This window comes from Lissotriton vulgaris, chromosome 4_1 (genome assembly GCF_964263255.1).
Source record: "Lissotriton vulgaris chromosome 4_1, aLisVul1.2, whole genome shotgun sequence".
Lineage (NCBI taxonomy): Eukaryota > Metazoa > Chordata > Amphibia > Caudata > Salamandridae > Lissotriton > Lissotriton vulgaris.
In genome coordinates, this window is record NC_141691.1 from 1831375534 (window position 1) to 1831400265 (window position 24732).

The following is a 24732-nucleotide window of genomic DNA, read 5'->3' on the forward strand; positions in this document are numbered from 1 at the left end:
CCCTGCATAGCGGCGACTTATTTACAGGCTGATTTGTTTGTTGTGTGGAACTGTACCTTTGCTCTCCCTCCGGCTGTGCCCCTGCTTCGTGCACGCGACCATAACGCCATTTTGTTGTTGTTTACCTGCGGCCCCTGTCTCCTCCCCGCTCCCGCCTCCCGGCAGCCCCTCCCACGCTCCGCCCCCTCCGCCATCCATTTATGGCCAATGCCTCCACGCGCAGCGTCCACGCGCTTCGGCCTCGCCGAAGGTGCGCCAAAGGTAAGCCCGTCTACGCCCGTCCGCGCCCGGACCGCGCCCAGCTCCAGACCCCCTGCCCCTCGCGCTGCCCAGCCCCCCCGCACTACCTACGATGCCGCCACCCTTCTAGCCCTTAACCCCGGTCGCGCTCCCAACTGCGTCCAAGCCGCTCCTGGACGCACCCATGGACCGTTCTCCTGCTACTCCTGCAAATTTAGCGGCACTGACAACATCTCCGCTCCGACCGCACCACAGATCCCCGACCGCAACCACCTACAATGCATCCTTCTCAACACCCGCTCGGTCCACAGGCACGCCATTGACCTTTGGAACCTACTAGACACCATCTCGCCTGACGTCGCCTTCCTAACGGAAACATGGATGAACGCCTCCTCCGCCCCTGACATCGCCATCGCTATCCCTGAGGACTATAAGATCACACGCAAGGATCGCACCGACCATACAGGAGGTGGAATCGCTATCGTCCATAAGAAAACAATCCGCATTTCAACCAGCTCTGATGCCAACCTCACCAACTCTGAACACCTTCACTTCCAGATCCACATCGACCCCAAGACCACACTCAGAGGCACCCTCCTCTACAGACCACCAGGACCCCGCGCAAAATTCAGTGAAGACATCACGGACTTCATCACTCCACACGCGCTCCCCTCCAAAGACTACATCCTTCTGGGAGACCTCAACTTCCACCTTGAAAAGAGCAACGACCGCAACACCGCCACCCTCTTAGACAACCTCGCCAACCTCGGACTTAAACAACTGGTCACTTCCCCCACCCACATCGCAGGTCACACTCTCGACCCCATCTTCACCTCCAGCAACCATGTCTCCTTCAGCCACACTACAGATCTCCTCTGGACTGACCACAGCTGCGTTCACTTCACATACAACAAGCCGAAACCCATCATCCACCTCCAACCAACTCTACAAAGAAACTGGAACAAAATCACCATCGACCAGATCTCCTCATCGCTCCTTCTAAACCCCCCAGCCCTCTCTTCTAATGCCAACGAAGCCGCCTCCAACCTCACCCTTTGGCTATCCAACACCGCCGACACCTTAGCACCACTGAAAAAACGCCATCACAAACTTGGCAACAAGAAGGCCTCATGGTTCAACGATGACCTCAAGAAATCCAAGAAACTGTGCCGCTCCCTTGAAAAGACCTGGAAGAAAGACCCATCCACCAGCAACAAGGATGCCTTCAAAAGCGCCATTCGTACTCACCACCAACTGATCCGAAAAGCCAAGAAAACATCATTCAAGGATCGACTTGACAACAACGCCCACAACAGCAAGGAACTATTCAACATCGTCAAGGAATTTTCCAACCCCTCGGCCAACTCCAACGACATCACCCCCTCTCAAACCCTCTGCGACTCCCTAGCCTCTTTTTTCCACAACAAGATTGCTGACATCCACAACAGCTTTGACAACCAACCCGGAAGCCAACCCACCCTACCATCAGCTGACCATCTTCCCCCCGTTAACACCCTCAACGCCTGGAACCCAATCTCCACTGAGGACACCATCCGCCTGATGAATTCCATCCACTCTGGATCCCCCACAGACCCATGCCCCCACCACATCTTCAACAAAGCAGACTCCGTCATAGCTCCGCACCTCCGAGACGTCATCAACTGCTCCTTCAACTCCGCTACCTTCCCAGAAGATTGGAAACACGCTGAACTCACCGCCCTTCTGAAAAAACCAACAGCAGACCCCACCGAACTCAAAAACTACCGCCCCATCTCGCTTCTCCCATTCCCGGCCAAAGTCATCGAGAAAGCTGTCAACAACCAGCTCGCCGCCTTCCTCGAAGCCAACAAATCCCTCGACTCCTCACAGTCCGGCTTCCGAGCCAAACACAGCACTGAGACCGCCCTCATCGCAGCAACAGACGACATTCGAACTCTACTGGACAATGGAGACACAGTCGCCCTCATCCTCCTCGACCTCTCCGCAGCCTTCGACACAGTCTGCCACAGCACCCTTTTACAACGCCTCAGAAACATCGGAATCCAAGGAAAAGCACTGGAATGGATAACCTCGTTCCTCACCGGAAGAACCCAGAGAGTCCGCCTCCCACCATTCAAGTCCGAGGCCTCTGAAATCATCTGCGGCGTACCACAAGGATCCTCACTCAGCCCCACCCTCTTCAACGTATACATGAGCCCCCTCGCGGCCATCGCCCGCCAACACAACCTCAACATCATCTCCTACGCGGATGACACTCAACTGATCCTATCTCTCACCAAGGACCCCAGCACCGCTAAAACTAACCTACACGAAGGAATGAAAGAAGTCGCCGAATGGATGAAACAAAGCCGTCTGAAACTGAACTCAGATAAAACAGAAGTCCTCATCTTAGGTAAATCCCCCTCTGCATGGGACGACTCCTGGTGGCCGGAAGCCCTCGGAAATGCACCCATCCCGACAAACCACGCACGGAACCTTGGCGTCATCCTGGATTCTTCACTCTCAATGAACAGACAAGTCAGCGCCGTATCCTCTTCCTGCTTTAACATTCTTCGCATGCTCAGAAAAACATTTCGCTGGATCCCCTCCGAAACAAGGAAAACAGTCACCCACGCTCTAGTCACGAGCCGACTGGACTACGGAAACACCCTCTACGCAGGTACCACCGCTAAACTCCAGAAGAAACTACAACGAATCCAAAACGCCTCAGCCAGGCTCATATTAGACATCCCACGAAACGAACACATCTCTGGTCACCTTAAAGACCTCCACTGGCTACCCGTCAATAAGAGGATCACTTTCCGACTGCTTACCCACGCACACAAATCACTCTACGACATCGGACCCGATTGCCTCAACTCTCGACTTTCCTTCTACTCCCCCTCCCGCCAACTTCGCTCTTCCAGCCAAGCCTTCGCCACTGTACCTCGCATCAACAAGACCACCATGGGAGGCAGATCCTTCTCATACCTGGCTGCCAAAACATGGAACTCACTCCCCGCTTACCTTCGCCTCACCCAGAATCACCTTGCGTTCAGAAAGCAGCTTAAAACGTGGATATTTGACAAATAATCCACCTCCCCTTCCTAAGCGCCTTGAAACCCTCTGGGTATGTAGTGCGCTATATAAATGGTATGACTTGACTTGACTTGACTAAGCACCTCCTGGCACTTTGCTGAGGCGAACATGGCGTGGACGGCGTTTCCTGCTGCTGCCGCTGGGGGTGCTGGGATATGTGGTACGTCTGGCGTTCTCCACTCCCAGCCAGAACGGGGACTACAGGACTGGCCAACTGACTCAACTGGTGGTGGACAGCAAAGGAGCAGCGTTTCCCCAGGTAAGTTACTCAAGTGGAAAGGACTAACTTGCTTCTTTCTGCACCCCTGTTGCCTCTTTCTGGACTCGTCTTCCCTCTTTCTGAACCGTTCATACCTGTTTTTGCATCTCACTTGCCTCTTTCTGCACTTTTCTTGCTTCTCTCAACACCTCTGTTGCTTCTTTCAGCAATTCTCTTGCCTCGTTGAGCACCTCTCTTTCATGTTTTTGTACCTCTCTTGCCTCTTTTTGCACCACTGTTGGCTCATTCTTCACCTCACTTGCTCCTTTCTACACTTCTCTTGTCTCTTTCTGTACCCCTGTTGCATCATTCTGCACTTTCCATGCTTCTTTCTGCACCTGTCTTGCTTCTTACTGTACCCCTGTTGTCTCTTTATGTACTTCTTTCTGCACTTTTCATGCCTTTTGCCGCACCTCTCTTCCCCTTTCTGCAAGTCTTTTGCCTCCTCCTGCACCTCATTTGCTTCTTTCGGAATCCCTTTTGTCTCATTCTGCACGCGTTATCCCTCTTTCTTTACCTTTCCTGCCTGTTTTTGCATCTCACTTATCTATTTCTGCAATATTTGTGTTTCATTCTTCACTTCTATTGCTTCTTTCTGCAATGTTCTTGTCTTTTTGTGCACTTCTCTTGCCTGTTTCTGAACCTCTCTTGCCTGTTTTTGCACCTCTGTTGGCTCTTTCTGCATCTCACTTGCTCCTTCCTACACTTCACTTGCTTCTTTCTGCACCCTTGATGCTTCATTCTGCACTTTCCCTGCCTCTTTCTGCACTTTTCTTGTTTCTTTCTGCAGCCCTGTTGTCTCTTTATGTACCTCTTTTATCTCTTTCTGCAATTTTCTTGCCTCTTTCTGCACCTCATTTGCTTCTATCTACATCTCTGTTGCTTCTTTCAGTAATTCTCTTGCCTCGTTGTGCACTTCTCTTGCCTGTTTCTGCACCTCTCTTGCCTCTTTTCGCACCACTGTTGGCTCTTTCTGCCCCTCACTTGCTCCTTTCTACACTCCCCTTGCCTCTTTCTGCACCCCTGTTGCTTCCTTCTTCACTTTCCATGCTTCTTTCTGCACCCCTGTTGTCTCTTTATGCACCTCTTTTTCCTCTTTCTGCACTACTCTTGTCGTTTTCTGAACCTCTCTTACTTCTGTAAATCTGTTGCATCTTTCTGCACCTCATTTGCTTCTTTCTGTACCCCTGTTGCTCCATTATGCACTTTCCATGCCTCCTCCTGCACCTAATTTGCTTCTTTCGGCATCCCTTTTGTCTCATTCTGCACGCGTCATCCCTCTTTCTTTACCTTTCCTGCCTGTTTTTGCATCTCACTTTCCAATTTCTGCAATATTTGTGTTTCATTCTTCACTTCTATTGCTTCTTTCTGCAATGTTCTTGTCTGTTTGTGCACTTCTCTTGCCTGTTTCTGAACCTCTCTTGCCTGTTTTTGCACCACTGTTGGCTCTTTCTACACCTCACTTGCTCCTTTCTACACTTCTCGTGCCTCTTTCTGAACACCTGTTGCTTCATTCTACACTTTCCATGCTTCTCTGCCCCTGTCTTGCTTTTTTCTGCACCCTGTTTTCTGTTTCTGTATGTCTGTTGCCTGGTTATGCATGGCAATTGCTCTTTTGTGCACCCCTGTTGTCTCTTTCAGCACTCGTCTTCCCTCTTTCTGTATCTTCCCTGCCTATTTATACATCTCTCTTGCCTTTTTCTGCACTTTTCTTGCTTTGTTCTAAACCTCTGTTGCTTCTTTCAGCAATTCTCTTGTCTCTTTGTGCACTTATCTTGCCTGTTTCTGCACCTCTCTTGGCTCCATGTGCATATAACTTGCTCCTTTCTACTCTTCTCTTGCCTCTTTGTGCACCACTGTTTCTTCATTTTGCACTTTCCATGCTTCTTTCTGTACCTGTCTTGATTCTTTCTGCATCCCTGTTGTCTCTTTACGTACCTCTTTTGCCTCTTTCTGTACTTTTCATGCCTTTTTCTGAACCTCTCTTCACTGTTTCTGCGCATCTGTTGCGTTTTTCTGCACCTCATTTGCTTCTTTCTGCACCTCTGTTGTCTCTTTCTTCAATCGTCTGCCCTCTTTCTGTACTTTTCTGCCTGTTTTTGCATCTCACTTGCCTCTTTCTGCACTTTTCTTAATTCTTTCTACACCTGTCGCTTTTTTCAGCAATTTGTCTTGCACTTCTCTTCCCTGTTTCTACACGTCTCTTGTCTCTTTTTGCACCCCTGTTGCTTCATTCTGCACTTTCCATGCATCTCTCTGCACCTGTCTTGCTTCTTTCTGCAACCCTGTTGGCTCTTTATCTACCTCTTTTGCCTTTTTCTGCACCTTTCTTTCCTCTTTCTACACATCTGTTGCATCTTTCTACACCCCATTTGCTTCTTTCTGCAATTCTCATGCCTGTTTGTGCACTTCTCCTGCCTGTTTCTGTACCTCTTTTGCTTCTTTTAGCTCCACTGTTTGCTCTTTCTGCACCTCACTTGCTCCTTTCTGCAACCCTGTTGCTTCATTCTGCAATTTGCATGCATGTTTCTGCAGTCTTCTTGCTTCTTTATGCACCCTGTTGTCTCTATATGTACCTCTTTTGCCTCTTTCTGTAATTTTCCTGCCTTTTTCTGAACCTCTCTTCCCTCTTTCTGCACATATGTTGCGTCTTTCAGCACCTCATTTGCTACTTTCTGCACCCCTGTTGTCTCTTTCTGCACTCGTCTTCCCTCTTTCTCTAGCTTTCCTGCCTGGTTTTGCATCTCATTTGCCTCTTTCTGCACTTTTCTTGATTCGTTCTACACCTCTTTTGCTTCTTTCAACAATTCTCTTGCCTCTTTGTGCACTTCTCTTGCCTGTTTCTGCACCTCTTTTGCCTCTTTCTGCACCACTGTTGGGTCTTTCTACACCTCACTTGCTCCTTTCTAATTTTCTCGTGCCTCTGTCTGAACACCTGTTGCTTGATTCTGCACTTTCCATGCTTCTCTGCACCTGTCTTGCTTCATTCAGCACCCTGTTTTCTGTTTATGTACCTATTTTGCCTTTTTCCGCACTTTTCTTTCCTTTTCTGCACCTCTCTTTCCTCTTTCTGTATGTCTGTTGCCTCTTTATGCACCACAATTGCTCTTTTCTGCACCCCTGTTGTCTCTTTCCGCACTCGTCTTCCCTCTTTCTGTACCTTTCCTGCCTATTTATGCATCTCACTTGCCTTTTTCTGCACTTTTCTTGCTTTGTTCTAAACCTCTGTTGCTTCTTTCAGCAATTCTCTTGTCTCTTTGTGTACTTCTCTTGCCTGTTTCTGCACCTGTCTTGACTCTTTTTGTACCTCTGTTGGCTCTATTTGCACCTCACTTGCTCTTTTCTATACTTGTCTTGCCTCTTTCTGCACCCCTGATGCTTCATTCTGTACTTTCCATGCTTCTTTCTGCACCTGTCTTGCTTCTTTCTGCACCCCTGTTGTCTCTTTATGTACCACTTTTGCCTCTTTCTGCACATTTCATGCCTTTTTCTGCACCTCTGTTTCTTCTTTCTGCACTCCTGTTGTGCCTTCCTGCACTCATCCTCCCTCTTTCTGTACCTTTCCTGCCTGTTTTTGCATCTCATGTGCCTCTTTCTGCCCTTTTCTTGCTTCTTTCTGTACCTCTTTTGCTCCTTTCAGCAAATCTCTTGTCTCTTTGTGCACTTCTCTTGCTTGTTTCTGTACCTCTCTTGCCTCTTTTTGCACCTCTGTTGGCTCTTTCTGCACCTCACTTGTTCTTTTCTACAATTCTCTTGCCTCTTTCTGCCCCCTGTTGCTTCATTCTGCACTTTCCATGCTTCTTTCTGCACCTGTCTTGCTTCTTTCTGCACCCCTGTTGTCTCTTTATATACCTCTTTTGCCTCTTTCTGCATTTTTCTTGCCTTTTTCTGCACCTCTCTTCCCTCTTTCTGCACATCTGTTACCTCTTTCTGCTCATCATATGTTTTTTCTGCACCCCTTGTGTCTCTTTCTGCACTCGTCTTCCCTCTTTCTGTACTTTCATGCCTGTTTTTGCATCTCAGTTGCCTCTTTCCACACTATTCTTGCTTCTTTCTACATCTCTGTTGTTTCTTTCAGCAATTTTCTTGCCTCTTTCTGCCCTTCTTTAACCTGTTTCTGCACCTCTCTTGCCCTAGCCGGACAGTACGATCTGGGTGCGGAGAGTACTCTCCGGGTGCGGGGAGTACTGTCTAAGCATGGGCGGATTTCGCGGATCCACGATCCGCGAATTTGCGGATTTGCGGATTTGCGGATCTGCAAACTCCGCGAATTTGCGGATTCGCGGATTTGGATTACGCTCGTGAAAGTCAAGGATACAAAGGCCTCTATGCAGCATCACAGCTGATTTTCAACGGTAGATTTGGGAAGAAGGCACACCTGCCCAGCCTCGACTACGCTCACAATTGTTTTTGGGCTGATGAATGAATCACTGAATTTGAGCTTCAACTAGTTCCAGCGACCATGTGTGTGTTACTATGCAATTGCCCCGAAGGGCGCAGGGGTCCCTTGAGTGAGTTGTCCATCATATTGGGTAAATGGCGGGAAGACGGGGCACACCGCAAGTGTGTGAGCGGGACCAAACGTGCGGGGCTTCCATGTGAGTTCACATGCCTCTTGTGTGTATAAAAGGTCAGAGACCGATCAGAGCAGCAGATCAAGAGAAAGAAGCTCCTGGTTACAGGAACAGCACGAGGATTACGCTCGTGAAAGTCAAGGATACAAAGGCCTCTATCCAGCATCACAGCTGATTTTCGACGGTAGATTTGGGAATAAGCATGAGCGAATTTTGCGGATCTCGCGTTCGCGAATTTTGCGGATTTGCGGATTCGCAATCCGCAAAATCCGCGAATTCCCGCGAATTTGCGGATTTTTTTTTTTGTGTTCGCCCGTGTTTCTGCCAGTTCGCGAGGGTTTTTACAATTTCGCAATTTGCGAACTTACCTGTCGGGTCGCAAGTTTTGCGAACTTGTTGTTTCTACGTGTCCAGCCTGTTTGGGACACTCTTCTTCATCACTGCCACTCTCTGTCACCACTGCCACTCTCTGACTACTCATGCCACCCTCTGGCCCACCCATGCCACCCTCTGTTTCATCACCACACCCTCTGGTTGTCCAGTGTACATTATTTTCGGCAAAGCAAAGCACACCTTCCCTGCCTCAAGTGACCTGAATTAATTTGGGGCTGATTAATGTGTCACAGAATATTTTTTTAGCTGGCACCTGCTTCCTTAGTGCGCCCTGATTAGTGATCTTTTGCACTTGCTAAGTGCTTTCATTGTTGCAAAATTAGTTACAACACCTGCCCTGCCCCAACTGACAATAATGAATTAGGGGCTGATTAATGGATTTTAACTTCCAGCCTGGCTCCTGCTTGTCTCCCTTAGCTGTAATTCAGGACCTTTGTGGCATATGTGTAACTATTCTGAGGTTCAGAGCAGGGTCACATAATAGTTTCAACTGGCAACTGAACTCTGGAGGGGCCCCTCAGGAAGCACTACAGGAAATGGCTACTAATGATGAGCCTGAACTTTTGAACCTGGTAAGTAGTTACTTTCAGTTTTGCTAAGATCGTATTTCTGCAATTTTGCACTTATTCGCGGGGCGCGAACTCACGCGAACAGTGCGAGCAGTGCGAGCAAAATCCGCTGCTCGCGGATTTGCGGATTTTGCGGGAGATTCGCGAATCTCGCGGATTGCGGATTTCCCGAAAATCCGCAAAATCCGCGAGCGGAACGGATTTTCCGCCCATGCCTATTTGGGAAGGAGGCACACCTGCCCAGCCTCAACGGCGCTCACGATTGTTTTTGGGCTGATGAATGAATCACTGAATTTGAGCTTCAACTAGTTCCAGCGACCATGTGTGTGTTACTATGCAATCGCCCCGAAGGGCTCAGGGGTCCCTTAAGTGAGCTGTCAACCTATAATCCTGTAACTATTTTAGGATGGCGCCGGCAAGCTGCCAGCGCCATCCTAAAATAGTTACTAAATTAGCTTCATTAGGAAGCACTAATAGGTAAAATAAAGCAGGTGCTCGAGCACCTGCTTTATTTTATCTATTAGTGCTTCCTGTTGAAGCTAACTTAGTAACTATTTTAGGATGGCGCTGGCAGCTTGCCGGCGCCATCCTAAAATAGTTACAACTTCAAGCTTGAAGGCTTGAACTTTTGCCCCCCGAATCCGCCGCTCGCCTACTTCTTTCTGAAAGCCATTCCAAATTAAAGTGTGTTTGAAAGTTCAAGCACCTCAGATCATCCGGGTTTCTTAATGCAATGATTTTGGCAGAAGTAACCATTCTGTTATCTTGGCAACAGCATGAAAAGGCATTTGCCAAGCAGAGCTGCAAAAAGCATACACTCTTCAAGGACAAAACTAAAATATGTGATAATCACTACACCATTATCATACATGTAAAATGTTATTCAAGTCTGGAAGATTGGAGATGGTGTGTTGTTTAGAGATGGAGGGAAAACCAAACAAGTAGCGGCTGCAAAGGAGGTGAATATATACGCAATATGAGGATCAGATCACGATGCTGAAGGAACAGCATCTTCGGGGAGGCTTGCAAAAAATATATTACCAAATAGAAATTCTGTGGGCGGACGAATGTCATACTCTCTAGCTCCATGCTGTCTTCCATCGTATTTCGTTCTGTGGTAGTAGCTATGCACCTTAAACCACAAGGCCCGAGTAACATGCAAATAGGGAATCTTGTCCAATCATTGTATTAACATATGTTAAAATATGCCACCGGGACCTGGCTCTCGTGGGGGCAAAAATACAAACAAGCAAAGGAGATCACACTTGTTTTTTCTCAATTTTGCCACATATTTGTGGTTAAAAAAAAGATATGTTTTTTGCACCCAGTGGGGTTCCTGTGGGACACTACCACTAGACCTACGGGTTGCTATCCTGCCCACTTTTCTTTATTGTTATCATTTATTTTGGGACTCAACTGAGTCCGAGCCCCTAAGATGGCTGCCAACACTTCCTGGTTGGCAGCCAATCAGATCTCTATACATGATCCCAAAAACTTGCATTCCTAGGTATACAAATGTAGTTTTCAGATCAAGAGCTAACTTTCTGCCAAATTTGGTGTCATTCCATCCAGCAGTTCAGGCTGAGGCCATGTTCAAAACCCCAATGTTAAATTAAATGTTGAAAACATGTCTTGGGACCTCCCCCTTTATTATGACCCGCTTGACAGATCACCCCAATACTTTCAACACAGCAGCTGATGTGAATGGCAAACTAGTTTTCTAACTTTTTGGAAGACTTGTCAAACAGCGCCAGAGTTATTGGCCAAATAAAAAACTCTTTTCCTATGGAAACCAGGTCCTAACTATAACTACATACTGGCAATCGCCAGTAGGTAATATATAGATATGCAACAGGAAGAGTCATTGAAAAGGATGTAATCTTAATAGTGGAAATCAACCCGTACACGTTAATTTGACTGTTCATTGTGAAGCCTGTGGATCAAGGATGTTTGTTGGGGTGTGTTGGAAGCAGGATTGAGTGACAGAAACAAAATCCATCTTTACCAATTTGGCATTTCACATTGAAATGTGGCGTATCTGAAACACATTAACAAATCTGTTTTTTCACATTGTAGGTAATTTATTTCAAGTACAACATTATTAATTAGGTTTATTCATCTAAATTCATAAAAAACAAAACATAATGGTCAATATTTTAATGCTTGAAAATAGAAAATAGAAAATTGAATGCGTCAAAGCTGTAAAATTTAAAACATTTTCTTTCAAATGAACACATTGAGGGGTCTGCGGTGTCATAGAAATGATGGTTGAAATGAGGGCACATTTTCCATGAGTTCTCAAATGTATTTCTCATCCCTATCACTAAAATATTCCGAAATGCAGACTGAGACTTACTTGTTTCAACACAAGCTTCAGTCTGTCAGTTAACTCCCTAGTGTTCTTCTGTAGTTTCCCACAGTGTTCTAGTAATTATCAACTAGAGCAATAACATTTTCTTCATGGTAAAAGTGTGTAATACCTGAAGCCATCTTAATTAATTGAAAGCTGTAAGATGTAATGTATTTCCTTCAGAAATTAACAAAATGAGGTGTTTCGTTTTGTCATAAAAATGATAATAGTTCCCTAGCAATCAAAAATGAGTACACGTTTTCTTTTTAGTTCTCAAATGTATTTCTCATCCATGTCAATAAAATATTCTATCATGCAGATTGAGATATGTACCTTCAACACTAGCAGCAGTCTGTCAGTTAACTCCCTAGTGTACTACTGAAGCTTTCCACAGTGCTCTAACACACAGTTTTATGGCACAAGAGTGGCACACCTGAAGCAATTTTATGGGTGTAAAAACTAATGCATTTCCTTAAAAATGTAAACAAATGCTGGTTCTTTTAGTCATAACAATTATACGTTCTCTAGAAAGGTAAAATGTGGACAAACAGGGGGCAGTGGCAGTGGCAGCACAATGTACCACAGCAGCAGAAAAGAGGCTGCAAGGACACAAAAAAGAAGGCAGGTGAGAGAGCAGCAAGGCTGCAAGCCGACCACAGACAGCAAGTCAGAGGGGGCAGGGACATACACATGTTGAACAAAAGCAGGGGTGAGGAGGGAAGAGAGGGGCAGCTAGCTGACCACAGAGGGCAGACCGGCATGGGAAGCACAATGGCAGCACAATAAAGTATTGAGGGCAGGAGGGGCATGTCTTTGAGGTGCAGAGATGCCCTGCCCTGACTCCAGACTAACTACAGAGGGTGGGCAGTCCTTTTTGTAGGAATAGAACACAGCCTACTCAGATGTAACTGAGACTCGGCCCAGCTCCTCCCGCTCTCATCCTGTCAGTGATAGCCCACTCAATCACAACTAAGCTCCCATTGTGTGTGGCTGAATAGGAGAATTATACAAAGACCAACCTCACCGGCTGCAGGCACCAAATGGCTAAGTCAAGAAAATTCCAGCCTTCTAAAGAGTTTTACAAACACAAAGTAGACCCAAGGACTTGTAGGGATCAAAGGTATTATTATGTTATAAGGAACAGAGGTCCCTAAATGGAAATAGAAAATATAATGCAATGAGAATATAAATAATGCCCAGGAACTGGCAAATCAAAGTTTTAAAAACAAAATGTTATTAATACATGAAAAATAATCTAAAGGGGTTACCCCTATGGATCGCACTTATACATGTATAAAAAAACACAGACAGGTAAAGAATTGAGTGACAAAAAATATACAGTAATAAAGCCACAACTCAGGAAAACACTTGTATATAATCAACGGCTAAGAGTGATTAGGTCGACAATGTTTTGATCCATTCAAATTTAGGGATCATCATCAGGACAAAACAGTGTTCACCTGGATTCATAAACCAATATGAGAACAAAATAAATCAATATGAGAACCTTAAAAAACAAAGGGGGGGAGAAAGGGAGAAGCAAAAAATAGCAGCCACCGTCATCGCTCCCCCACTCCGCCGCACCATCAACTGCTCTATTGAAACCTCCACCTTCCCCAATGACTCTAAACATGCCGTGATCAACACCCTGCTGAAGAAGTCATCCTTAGACCCAACAAACCTCAAGAACTTTAGACCGATCTCCCTCCTCCCCTTCCCAGCCAAGGGCATTAAGAAGGCCATCAATGCCCAGTTCTCCACAGCACAGAGAGTGCATTCCTCGTCGCCACAGATGACATCCGCTCCCTCTTCGACAGGGGCGAAATGGCAGCCTTCATCCTACTAGACTTGTCTGCTGTCTTCGACAGCATCTCCTCTGCCTGCTTCCACACGTTCCACCTGCTCTGAAAGATTTTCAAATGAAAACCCACAGATTCCAGAAGGACAGTCTTCCACGCACTCATTGCCCGCAGACTCGACTACAGCAATGCACTCTATGCCAGCATCACCCAGAAACAGCTCAAGAAACAATATAACATCCAAAACGCCACCACCAGACATTCCCCGCCACAGCTACATCACGCAACACCTCAGACAACTCCACTGGCTCCCAATCAACAAGAGAGTCACCATCAAACTCCTCATTTATGCCTGCAAAGCCCTACATGATGAAGGAGCAGTGTACCTGAACCACAGCCTCACATTCCATGCACCCGCCAGACAACTCCAATCCTCCCAACTCCACCTTGCCTCCACCCCCAGGATCCACAATTCCAGTAGCAGAGGAAGATTGTTCTCCAACTTTGCCACCAAGACCTGGAACACCCTACACCTGCACCTTAGGCATTCAGCGTCACTGACACAATTGAGGAAGGACATCAAGACCTGGCTCTTCGAATGATCCTCCACCCAGTCCTACCAGCAGCCCCCCTCCTCTAGTCCCTTGAGACCCTCTAGGTGAGTTGCCCCGCTTCACAATCCCCTAATTGTGACTACATACCTATATACAACAAATTTGTTATGAATGTGAAAACCAATACGAATCACTGGAAACAGAAAGTGGGATCAATGCCTGGTGATATGTATTCAGTCCTGGACATGCTGGGAATCCAAGGCCTGCCTTGACTTATATGGGAAAAAATTAAGCGTGGGCGGAAAATCCGTTCCGCTCGCGGATTTTGCGGATTTTCGGGAAATCCGCAATCCGCGAGATTTGCGGATTTCCCACAAAATCCGCAAATTCGCACGCAGCGGATTTTTTTGGCGGCGCGCGGCGTTGGTGATACAATTTTTGCGGCGCGCGGCGTTTATCATCGTTTGCCGAGTTGTTTTTTTCGATAGTTTGCGAGTGCTGCGCCATTTTGGATCTTGCTGTGTGATCCCGCGGGAATTGGCGAGCGCGATTACGTCATCGCGGCTTGCCAGCGATAGTTTGTCAACGCGAGTACGGCGAGATCACGTCTCGCGGTACTTCGCAATTGCGAGATTTGAGATGCGGCGAGCGAAAATATAAATTTGCAATTCTGCACAAGAAATCCACCAGCAAGCAGCATAAACCTTCTAGAAATGATGATTTTTATGTGAATAACTCCTTAGTTTGACATTTGCCTGCACTTTTTTAGCGAGGAGTCCATTTTGGGGAGGGGGGCAGGGGGGTGGGAGGAAGGAAGTGCCCCATAGTCTTCAACTTCCTGTTCCTGTTCAGCAGGCTCCTCCCAGTGCTTTGTCCATCTCCTGGTCACTTTTCATTCGGATGTGGACCTGGAAGGATTACTTTTTGTGGATGCTGCTGGATCTTTGGATTTGAGGCCTTTTTGACTTTCTTTGGATCACTGTTGGATTAGAAATTTTACAAGTAAGTTTGTTTGGGGCATTACAGTTGCTGCAACTAAAATTTTGGGATTTTCGATTTTTGGGCTGTTTTGGGGCCTTTTCCCCAGGGGTACTCAGTGGTGGGTGGACTGATTCTTTCTGTGGGTTGTCTTGAACTTAAACATCATGGAGGCCATAGATGAATTGGGATTGTGCTGATTTTTCTGTGTTTTTCGATTTTTTTTTTTTGTAAAATTTTGTGTTTTTCGATTTTTGACCTGTTGTTGGGGCCTTGACCAGGGGTAGTGAGTGGTGCATGGGCCTAGTCTTTCTGTGGGCTGTCTTGAATTTAAACATCATGGAGGCCATGGATGGAATGGGATTGTGCTGATTTTGCAGTGTTTTTCGATTTTTGGGCCTGTACTTGTGGCCTTTTCACCAGGGGTATTTGAGTCTAGCATGGGCCTAGTCTTTCTGTGGGCTGTCTTGAATTTAAACATCATGGAGGCCATGGATGGAATAGGATTGTGCTGATTTTGCAGTGTTTTTCGATTTTTGGGCCTGTACTTGTGGCCTTTTCACCAGGGGTATTTGAGTCTAGCATGGGCCTAGTCTTTCTGTGGGTTGTCTTGAATTTAAACATCATGGAGGCCATGGATTGAATGGGATTGTGCTGATTTTGCAGTGTTTTTCGATTTTTGGGGGTGTTCATGGGGAGGGACATGCCATGTGGCTGGTGGCCATTTTGAGTGCAGCTACAGGCACTGGCCATGTGCTGGCAGGCAAGTGGCCATTTTGAATGCAGGCTTTGTTGTTAGGCCTCCAACCATTTTGCCTACTTTTCAACCTTTATTTATGCCCAGGGGTAGTGAGTCTTGCATGGGCCTAGTATTTCTGTGGGTTGTCTTGAATTTAAACATCATGGAGGCCATGGATTGAATGGGATTGTGCTGATTTTGCAGTGTTTTTCGATTTTTGGGCCTGTACTTGTGGCCTTTTCACCAGGGGTATTTGAGTCTAGCATGGGCCTAGTCTTTCTGTGGGCTGTCTTGAATTTAAACATCATGGAGGCCATGGATGGAATAGGATTGTGCTGATTTTGCAGTGTTTTTCGATTTTTGGGCCTGTACTTGTGGCCTTTTCACCAGGGGTATTTGAGTCTAGCATGGGCCTAGTCTTTCTGTGGGCTGTCTTGAATTTAAACATCATGGAGGCCATGGATGGAATGGGATTGTGCTGATTTTGCAGTGTTTTTCGATTTTTGGGGGTGTTCATGGGGAGGGACATGCCATGTGGCTGGTGGCCATTTTGAGTGCAGCTACAGGCACTGGCCATGTGCTGGCAGTCAAGTGGCCATTTTGAATGCAGGCTTTGTTGTTAGGCCTCCAACCATTTTGCCTACTTTTCAACCTTTATTTATGCCCAGGGGTAGTGAGTCTTGCATGGGCCTAGTCTTTCTGTGGGTTGTCTTGAATTTAAACATCATGGAGGCCATGGATTGAATGGGATTGTGCTGATTTTGCAGTGTTTTTCGATTTTTGGGCCTGTACTTGTGGCCTTTTCACCAGGGGTATTTCAGTCTAGCATGGGCCTAGTCTTTCTGTGGGCTGTCTTGAATTTAAACATCATGGAGGCCATGGATGGAATAGGATTGTGCTGATTTTGCAGTGTTTTTCGATTTTTGGGCCTGTACTTGTGGCCTTTTCACCAGGGGTATTTGAGTCTAGCATGGGCCTAGTCTTTCTGTGGGCTGTCTTGAATTTAAACATCATGGAGGCCATGGATGGAATAGGATTGTGCTGATTTTGCAGTGTTTTTCGATTTTTGGGCCTGTACTTGTGGCCTTTTCACCAGGGGTATTTGAGTCTAGCATGGGCCTAGTCTTTCTGTGGGCTGTCTTGAATTTAAACATCATGGAGGCCATGGATGGAATGGGATTGTGCTGATTTTGCAGTGTTTTTCGATTTTTGGGGGTGTTCATGGGGAGGGACATGCCATGTGGCTGGTGGCCATTTTGAGTGCAGCTACAGGCACTGGCCATGTGCTGGCAAGCAAGTGGCCATTTTGAATGCAGGCTTTGTTGTTAGGCCTCCAACCATTTTGCCTACTTTTCAACCTTTATTTATGCCCAGGGGTAGTGAGTCTTGCATGGGCCTAGTATTTCTGTGGGTTGTCTTGAATTTAAACATCATGGAGGCCATGGATTGAATGGGATTGTGCTGATTTTGCAGTGTTTTTCGATTTTTGGGCCTGTACTTGTGGCCTTTTCACCAGGGGTATTTCAGTCTAGCATGGGCCTAGTCTTTCTGTGGGCTGTCTTGAATTTAAACATCATGGAGGCCATGGATGGAATAGGATTGTGCTGATTTTGCAGTGTTTTTCGATTTTTGGGCCTGTACTTGTGGCCTTTTCACCAGGGGTATTTGAGTCTAGCATGGGCCTAGTCTTTCTGTGGGCTGTCTTGAATTTAAACATCATGGAGGCCATGGATGGAATAGGATTGTGCTGATTTTGCAGTGTTTTTCGATTTTTGGGCCTGTACTTGTGGCCTTTTCACCAGGGGTATTTGAGTCTAGCATGGGCCTAGTCTTTCTGTGGGCTGTCTTGAATTTAAACATCATGGAGGCCATGGATGGAATGGGATTGTGCTGATTTTGCAGTGTTTTTCGATTTTTGGGCCTGTACTTGTGGCCTTTTCACCAGGGGTATTTGAGTCTAGCATGGGCCTAGTCTTTCTGTGGGCTGTCTTGAATTTAAACATCATGGAGGCCATGGATGGAATGGGATTGTGCTGATTTTGCAGTGTTTTTCGATTTTTGGGGGTGTTCATGGGGAGGGACATGCCATGTGGCTGGTGGCCATTTTGAGTGCAGCTACAGGCACTGGCCATGTGCTGGCAGGCAAGTGGCCATTTTGAATGCAGGCTTTGTTGTTAGGCCTCCAACCATTTTGCCTACTTTTCAACCTTTATTTATGCCCAGGGGTAGTGAGTCTTGCATGGGCCTAGTATTTCTGTGGGTTGTCTTGAATTTAAACATCATGGAGGCCATGGATTGAATGGGATTGTGCTGATTTTGCAGTGTTTTTCGATTTTTGGGCCTGTACTTGTGGCCTTTTCACCAGGGGTATTTCAGTCTAGCATGGGCCTAGTCTTTCTGTGGGCTGTCTTGAATTTAAACATCATGGAGGCCATGGATGGAATAGGATTGTGCTGATTTTGCAGTGTTTTTCGATTTTTGGGCCTGTACTTGTGGCCTTTTCACCAGGGGTATTTGAGTCTAGCATGGGCCTAGTCTTTCTGTGGGCTGTCTTGAATTTAAACATCATGGAGGCCATGGATGGAATAGGATTGTGCTGATTTTGCAGTGTTTTTCGATTTTTGGGCCTGTACTTGTGGCCTTTTCACCAGGGGTATTTGAGTCTAGCATGGGCCTAGTCTTTCTGTGGGCTGTCTTGAATTTAAACATCATGGAGGCCATGGATGGAATGGGATTGTGCTGATTTTGCAGTGTTTTTCGATTTTTGGGGGTGTTCATGGGGAGGGACATGCCATGTGGCTGGTGGCCATTTTGAGTGCAGCTACAGGCACTGGCCATGTGCTGGCAAGCAAGTGGCCATTTTGAATGCAGGCTTTGTTGTTAGGCCTCCAACCATTTTGCCTACTTTTCAACCTTTATTTATGCCCAGGGGTAGTGAGTCTTGCATGGGCCTAGTATTTCTGTGGGTTGTCTTGAATTTAAACATCATGGAGGCCATGGATTGAATGGGATTGTGCTGATTTTGCAGTGTTTTTCGATTTTTGGGCCTGTACTTGTGGCCTTTTCACCAGGGGTATTTCAGTCTAGCATGGGCCTAGTCTTTCTGTGGGCTGTCTTGAATTTAAACATCATGGAGGCCATGGATGGAATAGGATTGTGCTGATTTTGCAGTGTTTTTCGATTTTTGGGCCTGTACTTGTGGCCTTTTCACCAGGGGTATTTGAGTCTAGCATGGGCCTAGTCTTTCTGTGGGCTGTCTTGAATTTAAACATCATGGAGGCCATGGATGGAATAGGATTGTGCTGATTTTGCAGTGTTTTTCGATTTTTGGGCCTGTACTTGTGGCCTTTTCACCAGGGGTATTTGAGTCTAGCATGGGCCTAGTCTTTCTGTGGGCTGTCTTGAATTTAAACATCATGGAGGCCATGGATGGAATGGGATTGTGCTGATTTTGCAGTGTTTTTCGATTTTTGGGGGTGTTCATGGGGAGGGACATGCCATGTGGCTGGTGGCCATTTTGAGTGCAGCTACAGGCACTGGCCATGTGCTGGCAAGCAAGTGGCCATTTTGAATGCAGGCTTTGTTGTTAGGCCTCCAACCATTTTGCCTACTTTTCAACCTTTATTTATGCCCAGGGGTAGTGAGTCTTGCATGGGCCTAGTATTTCTGTGGGTTGTCTTGAATTTAAACATCATGGAGGCCATGGATTGAATGGGATTGTGCTGATTTTGCTGTGTTTTTCGATTTTTGGGCCTGTACTTGTGGCCTTTTCACCAGGGGTATTTCAGTCTAGCATGGGCCTAGTCTTTCTGTGGGCTGTCTTGAATTTAAACATCATGGAGGCCATGGATGGAATAGGATTGTGCTGATTTTGCAGTGTTTTTCGATTTTTGGGCCTGTACTTGTGGCCTTTTCACCAGGGGTATTTGAGTCTAGCATGGGCCTAGTCTTTCTGTGGGCTGTCTTGAATTTAAACATCATGGAGGCCATGGATGGAATAGGATTGTGCTGATTTTGCAGTGTTTTTCGATTTTTGGGCCTGTACTTGTGGCCTTTTCACCAGGGGTATTTGAGTCTAGCATGGGCCTAGTCTTTCTGTGGGCTGTCTTGAATTTAAACATCATGGAGGCCATGGATGGAATAGGATTGTGCTGATTTTGCAGTGTTTTTCGATTTTTGGGCCTGTACTTGTGGCCTTTTCACCAGGGGTATTTGAGTCTAGCATGGGCCTAGTCTTTCTGTGGGCTGTCTTGAATTTAAACATCATGGAGGCCATGGATGGAATGGGATTGTGCTGATTTTGCAGTGTTTTTCGATTTTTGGGGGTGTTCATGGGGAGGGACATGCCATGTGGCTGGTGGCCATTTTGAGTGCAGCTACAGGCACTGGCCATGTGCTGGCAGGCAAGTGGCCATTTTGAATGCAGGCTTTGTTGTTAGGCCTCCAACCATTTTGCCTACTTTTCAACCTTTATTTATGCCCAGGGGTAGTGAGTCTTGCATGGGCCTAGTCTTTCTGTGGGTTGTCTTGAATTTAAACATTATGGAGGGCATGGATGGATTGGGATTGTGCTGATTTTGCAGTGTTTTTCGATTTTTTTGTGCTCTATAACTGAACTGATGTTCCTCTGTCTTCCATTTTTTTTAGGTGCACAAGACTCAAGAGAACCACCAGTGCCAGGAAGAAGTCCTGCAGCGGTGTGTGTGTGCAGCATAACGTCACGCGACGTCACGTCTGGCCTCAGACAACTCTACAATTCGTGCAACTGCGGCCTGCTGTCTGACCTGCTCTGAAGAAGATGGCCCCGCCCCCAAAGAAAGTTCTCCGTAGCTCCTCTAGCAAGAAAGTTGCTAGTAAGGAGCAGAAGAAGCAAGTTACCAAGGAGGCTGGTGTGCCACCCGCCACTTTTTTTGGGAGCAAAAAAAAAAGTACGCCTGCAGCAGCAGGATCTGCTGGGGACCAACCTGAGAGCAGCACCCCTGCTCCATTGGGTTCAGTGCCTCCACCACCACGCCAACTTAAGTCAAAGCCCTTGAGTGCTTCAGAGGCAGTCAGTGTACTTCTCCAATCACCATCGACCAGTGATGTTGGCTCATCGCAAGAAAGTAGCAGCAATGTCCCTGAATCAACACAGGTTGTTGTAACTCATCTGACAAGTGTTGAACAACCACAGCCGCAACAACAACACCATGTGCAAGTACACGCCCAAGTACATGTGGAAGGAGAGGCAGCAAAAGGAGATGCGCAAGCAAAGGTGCATGGACGTTCACAAGTGCCCACAATAGTTGTTCCTCCCGAAGTAGGGGCACATTTGGAAATCGACAATGAAGCTGAGGTATCATTGGAAGCCACTCCTCCTGATGATCATTCATTGTCTTCCACATCCCTAGCAAGGAAAAGATCAAGGGGGGTGTCTACATCTTCTTCAAGCCCACCTCGTTCTGGTGCAAGTGATCTGTCTTGGGAACCACAACTGCGGTCTGACAGTGAGGCAGAGGCACACCATGATCTGACACCGGTACCTCCTAAGCGTAAAAGGAAGGTCGTCCAAAAACTCAAACCTATGGAGTGTGATGAGGCTCAACAAGAAGTGACAGATACTGCTGGTGATGAAGCCTCTCACGATGACGACGAGCCAGTCATCACAAAGGTCACTGCAGCCCCACCGGGCATGCAGCAAAGAGACATTTTGACCCTATCCCGAGAAGCTGCTGAGCGTGATGATGATGTCGGCGAGGAGGCAATGGAAATGGAATCATTAGATTTGGAGTTAAGTAGTACACCAAAACCTACCGCTTCCATATTTCTTCGCAAGAAGGTACCCACCTCGTCCTCGACCTCAATTCGTGGTGGTGAAAGTGCAAAACGTACTGAAGTTCGGCAATCCACATCCTCCACTTCATCTGTCATTAGCAGCAGGACCACCACCACCAGTATCGCCGCCTCCTCCGGCCCCCGAAGACATTTCAAGTCTCCAGTTTGGGACTTCTTTAGTGTTTGCCCAAAAAAGGAAAACGTAGCCATTTGTAGCCTTTGTAAGCTTCGATTTAGTCGTGGTAAGCTTGGTTCTAACTATGGTACCGGAGGCCAGAGAGGTCATCTTGAGAGAAGGCACGCTGTCGAATGGTTTCCGCACCTAGAGGCGGTCAAGAAAGCCGGAATTGCACGTAATGAAAACGTTGATTTGTCATCTGCTGATGACGAGGAGGTAGAAGAAGACGATTCAAACACTTCACTTACACCCAGTTCCCATGTCAGCAGCACACCCCATGGGAGCCACACTAAGAGTGTGGGAGAGAGTGAGACATCAATGCGGAAAAGTTCATCAGCGAGCGTAACTGGGTCGAAGAGATCATCATCATCCCGTAAATCATTGGTCCAGGGCAACATTAAAAAGATGTTGTTTACAGAAGCGCAATATGAACGCAACCACCCAATGACCCGTCTGTATAACACTAAGCTGGCTAAAATGCTAGCTCTGGACCTTCTCCCTTTTTCTTTTGTAGAAGGGGTTGGTTTTCTAGAATTAGTGACAGCGCTCTGCCCTAAATGGAAGGTTCCTAGCCGGTTCTATTTTGCCCGAGTTGCGGTTCCAGCACTACATGAAGATGTTCTGAAGGTGATTGGGGCAGCTTTGCAGAAGAGTGCTGTTCACACTATACATCTGACAACAGACATGTGGACCAGTGGCGCAGGCGCTGATTACATGTGCATCACTGCACACTGGGTCTCTTTTTCAGGGGCTAAAGCAAAGCTAAACTCAGGTGTTGACACTAACATTGTTTTTAAAGGTGCTCGGAAACATGCAACACTAGCCATGTTTGGTTTGGAGAAACGTCACACAGCAGAAAACATTTTGGATGTCTTTAACACAAAGGTCCTTAACTGTCTGTCCCCACTAAAACGCAAGGTTGGTTATGTTTCCACGGACAATGGCTCCAATATAGTTAAGGCCATGAGGGACGGTTACTATTTCAGAGTGCCGTGTTTGGCGCACTGTATAAACCTGGTTGTCCAAAAATTCTTGGGTAATAAACGCAGTGCAGCGTACAGTGTATTGGAGAACTGCCGAAAAATTTGCAAGCATTTCAGGCATTCTTTTAAGGCCCGCAAGCAGCTGAGGAGCATGCTATATCAATGTCAAATGCCAGTGAAAGCACTCATCCAGGAGGTGGTAACACGTTGGAACTCAACCTTCTACATGCTTGAGCGTCTGTATGAGCAGTATACGCAACTCGATCAATATTTCTTGAAAGAGGGTATAGAGGAGCTGAGGATGGGTGGGCCGCAATGGAACATAGTTGAAAGCCTAACACGCATGCTTCGTCCTTTTGAGGTCTTCACACGTGCAGTCAGCAAGGAGGACTCTAATTTGGGAAAAGCTATCCCATTGTTGTACATGCTGGAGGACCAACTGAAGGAGGTGTGTTCTGTGTTTCGAAAAGATGACAAAAAGAAAGACTCTTTGCTTCTGGCTGAGCAATTATTAGAGCTCCTACAAGGTGATGAACGTCTTAAAAAGATCCACTCAGAACAGCATTACATTTGTGCTACTATTCTGGATCCACGCTACAAAAAGGCGCTGGCAGGCAGAGCATTCTTTCCTTTTGCTGATGAAGATGTTACAAAGTAAAAACGTTGGCTAGCCTTGTCAGCCAAGAAGTTTGAAACAGAACGGCTGGAAATTGAAGGAAATGGCAGTACATCAGCAGGCCATCCCCAGTCAAAACAATCCACTTCTGCACCTGTGGCTGTGGCACAAGTGACCTCTCAGCCGTTAAAGACACCGGCAACCGGATCATCTGCACGAAAGACAACAGAAACATTGGAGGCTGAAGAGGATTGGCTAGCTCTGCGTGGGTTTGGTTCTCAAAAGGTCAGAGGCACAGCAAGAGCTACGCAAAGTGGAGGAACCTTGGAGGAGGACCTTGAGTCGATGGTGAAGGACTATCTGAATGACTCCACAGAGGTCTATGTTAATTCTGACCCATTGGCGTATTGGCATGGGAAAAAAGAATTGTGGCCACAGCTCACCAACCTGGCTTTAAACTACTTGTCTTGCCCACTCGCAAGTGTGTCTTCTGAACGGGTTTTCAGTGCGGCTGGTGGGATTGTAACTCCCAAACGGAGCCGCCTCTCGCCCAAAAATGTGGAGAGGTTAACAATGATCAAGATGAATCAGCACCTCATACCACCAGATATAAGAGTACGAGAGAGCGTGCCGGATGAAGAGGAGGTGGCCAGCACCATAGATGAGGGAATTTCTACTCTGTCAGGTGGCACTGACCTCACCCTGGCTGAATTCGCAGAGTATGATGACGAAGCCTTATTCTTATTCCTGGACCGTGATACCGACTTCGAGCCCTGAAAATGAGACAACGAATCAATAACTTTCTTTTTCATCCTTATTCACTTTTATTCCTGTGTGTCTGTCTTTCTTTGTTGTGCACAGTTAATATAATTCAAACTTTAATCAGATAATCACAAAAACAAGCCCATCAGCAGAACTGTCTTCACTTGTTTGCTAATTTATTTGAAGGTGCCGCAGTCTGCATTCCTCAGGTTCACAAGTTCAGAAGAACATGCTCCTCTATCCTCCTCCTCCAGACTCCTATTTCCATCAAAGCAGAGGGCTGGTTTACGCCCAATGAAGAAAGACTCAGCACTTGTGGGGGTGTTGTTCTACCTCTTTGCAGGTGAGTTGACGGGTCTGGGGCCATTGCTGGGAAGCACTAAAAGTGGTTTGTGCCAAATCCGAGGCGGAAAATTTTTTGTGTTTTTGATGACTTGCTTGCCTTTGAGGTGCTCTTAGGGGGGGTTCCGTCTGTTTGTGGGTGAGTTTCGTGGTCTGAGAGCATTGCTGGGACACTCTAATCTTGATTGCATTTGCTTTTCAGGAAATCCGTCGTGCCAACCCCGACTTATGGCCTAGCTACGCAGCGCGTTTGGACCGAAGGCCCAGAAATATTGCAAGTATGAGATTTTGCTTTTGGCCTGTTTGGGGGTGTTATGCTTCTTGGCGGGTGGGTTGCCGGGTCTTGGGGCATTCCTGGGAAGGTCTAATACCGGGTAGAAGTGGTTGGGACAAAATCCAGGCCGATTTTTTTTTGGGCTATTTCTGACATTTTGCTCTATGTAGCGTTTTCGGGGGCCTGTTTGGGGGGCTTCCTGGTGTTTGCGGGTGAGTTTCGTGGTCTGG